General features: G+C 61.9%; 1 long non-coding RNA gene across 1 annotated transcript; it reads right to left on the reverse strand.

Moving 5' to 3' along the window:
• Positions 1-2,028: 2,028 nt before the first annotated feature.
• On the reverse strand, positions 2,029-3,031 carry LOC137660583 (uncharacterized). The gene is made up of 2 exons (XR_011047715.1): positions 2,903-3,031; positions 2,029-2,283 (listed from the first exon to the last, which is right to left on the reverse strand). It is a non-coding gene; the product is annotated as an uncharacterized lncRNA (long non-coding RNA).
• Positions 3,032-4,066: the final 1,035 nt, after the last annotated feature.

Here is a 4,066-nt window from a genome sequence, read left to right on the forward strand (position 1 = left end):
CCCCTGTCAGCTGCAGGGCCCCTCGGCGAGGGGCTGAACGCGGCCCCTCCGAGCCCACCGAGTCCGACGCACGTTACAGCAGTGCTCCTGCAAGCCCAGGGCGGTTTTGTTTGGTTTTGAGGTTCTTTTCATTCTTTTTTTGGTGTTTTTTTTCTGTTCTTTTTTCTTAAATGATCTCTCTTGAATTTTGGTCATGTCAGGGGTGCTCCCGGCAGGCGCCGTGGGCCGCGGTGGGACCAGCCCTGTCCCCAGCCGGCTCTGGGAGCAGGGTGGCAGCCGCCTGCGGGGCTGAGCGCTGCCCCGGGGGCTGGCAGGGGAGCCCGGCCACGGGGGCTCTTCCAGGTGGGACGTGGGGACAAGGGCCACAGTAACGCAGCCTCTCTCCTTGGCTTCTCTTGCAGACGGTCAGCCTGGTGTGCCAGTTGTCACCCTACAGCAGGGTGACATGGGAGGAGATAATTCCTCTGCCAGCCTCGTCGCCTCTCCCCAGGCTGGCAGCGGCACCCGGTCAGTCACCCGCATCTTGGCCACCAGCAGCTGCCGGCACCAGCCTCAATCTGCCTCCCCTGCCAGCAGCAGCCCCTGTATCTTCTGCTGACAGCAGGGAAATGGCCGTTGTCACCGCAGCCAGCGGCCTCCAACAACCTGTGCCACCACCTCAGGACACCCAATGCACGGCTGTGGTGACAAGAACAGACAAGGGCACACAGCAGCGTTACTACCCGAAGCTTTTCGGGGAGCTCAAGGTCAGAGGCGGGCAGGTGAGTGCAGATGGGACAGGGGGATGAGCCTCCCTCTGCCTGGGGCCAGCCGCTGCCCCGCACAGCTGCAGCCCCATCATCTCCTGCATCCCTGTCCCAGCAGCCGCTGCTGGCAGCTCCCCGCAGGCATTTGCTGGTGGGAGCCAGGCTGCCTTTACCAATCCCCCTCTCTCCTTTCAGATACACGAGGTTTACAAGCAGCAGCAGCCAGAGCTGACACCTGTGGAAGTCGTGAGGGACGCCACAAGCGAGGAGGAGTTGCTGGAGCAGCTGGCAGCCCGTTCCCCCAGAGAGCAGGAGGCCAAGGCAGCAGGGGTGGCAGTCCTGCAAGCACCAGAGGAAGAGAAATGGGTCTTGGCCAAGAAGGAGGAACGGGAAGACAAGAGCAACAAAGAGCTGTCCCAAGGGGAAGACATCGCCATCAAGGTCATCTGGGTCAACCCCTTCATGCCAGAGCTCTGCCAGGAGCCCCATGTTGGATTCCCTGATGGGCTCAGCATGAGCACAGGGGCAGCAGGAGAGGCACTCGGCGACACCCAGGCAGCATCTCCTGTCCCGGCAGGGCCCATGGACGTTGAGTCTGGATCTCATGGCCTGGCCGGGGCTCCCGAGGCAGAGGAGCACCAGGCACCTCTCGGTCCTCTGGCACTGGAGGAGGCAGAGGCAGCAGCTGCCCCTGTGCCGGGCGAGCAGGCCACAGCTGCCCCTGTGCTGGGCGAGCAGGCCACAGCTGCCCCTGTGCTGGGCGAGCAGGCCACAGCAGCCCCTGTGCCAGGCAAGCAGGCCACAGCAGCCCCTGTGCTGGGCGAGCAGGCCACAGCAGCCCCTGTGCTGGGCGAGCAGGCCACAGCTGCCCCTGTGCTGGGCAAGCAGGCCACAGCTGCCCCTGTGCTGGGCGAGCAGGCCACAGCAGCCCCTGTGCTGGGCGAGCAGGCCACAGCAGCCCCTGTGCCGGGCGAGCAGGCCACAGCAGCCCAGGCAGAGAGCCGGGCACCTGCCCCACACAGGCCCGCAGCCTGCCCCAGGGCTCTGCAGCATGCAGACGGGCGCCTCGTGGACGTGCTCGTGGGCAAGGCTGTGCTTATGTACCTGGAAGAGCGGAAGCCACACCAGCCCAGAATCCTTACCCACAAGGGGGCTCGCTGGGGGCAGGCAGGACCTTGCCCGATGCCTGCCCAGCCCCTCGCCCGCAGGTCTCCTTCCCCCGCGGGCACCGCTGCCCCCCCGTCCCCCCAGCCTCGATGGCGCTCCATGTTCAGGAGGGTGCTCAAGGCTCTGCGCTGGGTTTATTTCTCCTGTACTTGCGGGGAGGAAGAGGAAGAGGAAGAGGAAGAGGAAGAGGAAGAGTAAGAGCGCCCCGCTGCCAGCGCCAGGCGGGTCCCCGACGATGGCGCCTGTCCCTGAGCCTGCGCAGCGTCCCGGGGAGGCAAGCGAGGGATGGGTGCATGGGCGGCGCCCCGGGCATTTGGCTAGGATTCATATAAGGCTCCAGTGGACACTCAACAATGGACTTTTGTGGACTCTTGATGAAGGAAGAAAGAAGAATTGAAATAGTTAATGGAAGTTTGTGATGTAACTACTTATTAGTTTCTATATAAACTGACAGTGAATTTGAGTGAGGTGCCATTCACTGCGGTGGTGGGCCCAACTCTGAGCTGTTTCAATAAAGAATCATAAAACCTGGAGACCCTGGAGACCAATTTTCTTTAACATGGGCCCATCCAGACTGGTCCAAGGGCCACTGCATGGACCATCTCTTGTTTAATTTGCTCAAAAGCCTCTTGTTGCTCAGGGCCCCATTTCAAGTCATTCTTCTTCCGAGTTGCTTCAGAGAGAGGGCTCACACTCTGACTGTAGTGGGGAACGTGCATCCTCCAGCAGCCTACTACGCCTGGGAAGGCCTGTGTCTCCTTTTTGTTAGCTGGTGGAGACGTGGCTGTTATTTTGTTGGTCACATCCATTGGGATCTGACGGCGGCCATCTTGCCACTCGATCCCTAAAAACTGCATCTCTTTTGCAGGTCCCTTCACCTTTCCACGTTTGATACCAAACCAGCTTCTAGAAGGATTCAAATGACTTTTTCCCCTTTCTCAAAATCTTCTACTGCTGTATCACCCCATACAATGATGTCATCAATATACCTCAGGTGTTCTGGAGCTCCACCCTTCTCCAGTGCACTCTGGACCAGTCCATGGCAAATGGTGGAGCTGCTTCCACCCCTGGGGCAGTCGATTCCAGGTGTGCTGGATGCCCCTCCAGGTGAAGGCCAACTCTTGCCAAAGGAATGGAGAAAAACACTTTTCCAGTGTCAGTCGTGGCTTACCACTGCGCTGCCTTCGACTCCAGCTCATAATGGAGTTTTAGAACTCCATTAGAGTTAGACCTGACCTAACGTGTCTGGCGACCTGAGCAGCTGCCAGACCCGTCTGCCAGACAGGCCAGGAGGAGCGTGGGAGAACCTCCAGGCTGCTCCGTCCCGCAAAGGCGTTGGCACAAGTGCTCCTGCCCCTCGTGCCCAGTCCCCCTGGAGGAGCAGGGGACTGGGCCGAGCCAGCTGGGCTCTCTCCAGGGCCCGTGGTGTCAGACAGGCTTGAGGCGCCCTGGGATCACCGACCCCGGCACTGGCTGAGACCCCGACCCTGGCACCGGCTGAGACCCCGACCCTGGCACCGGCTGAGACCCCAACCCCGAGACCCCGACCCCGGCACTGGCTGAGACCCCGACCCCGTTACTCACATTAAACCCTGCCGACAGGCGAGTGCCACCGGCGCCCAGCAGCAAGGCCAGGTCTGCGGGGTCCCCCACTGTGAGCAAACGCCACCTCAGGACCCCCAGTCACCAGCGTTACCTGTGCCCCGCGGCGGGCACAGGGTCGGGGTGCTGCTCCCCGTCCCTCCCCGGCGCCCAGCCCCTCGGTGCCCACCCGCTGGGGGCAGGAGAGGTGAGAAGCGGCCGCTCTTTCTTTTTATAGCAGCCCTGGGCCCAGATCCAGCCCCCACCTCTGTCCTCATGGTTATTTTTACCATCCCCCCCCACCTCTCCCTGAGCGCCCGCAGCAGTCACTGCCTCCTCCTGCCTCGCAGTGTGGCCGTGCGGATGGTCAGGGAACCCCCATGGGACAACCTGCCTTTACGGGGTGTGAAAGGGTTGAGGCCCCAAAACCCAGCAATGTTCTCCATGAGCCAGCAAGGTGCCCTCGGGGCCAGGAAGGCCAGTGGTGTCCTGGGGTGTGTGAGGAAGAGTGTGGGCAGCAGGTCGAGGGAGGTTCTCCTGCTCCTCTACACGGCCCTGGTGAGGCCACACCT

Source organism: Nyctibius grandis, chromosome 2, assembly GCF_013368605.1.
Source record: "Nyctibius grandis isolate bNycGra1 chromosome 2, bNycGra1.pri, whole genome shotgun sequence".
Classification (NCBI taxonomy): Eukaryota; Metazoa; Chordata; class Aves; order Nyctibiiformes; family Nyctibiidae; genus Nyctibius; species Nyctibius grandis.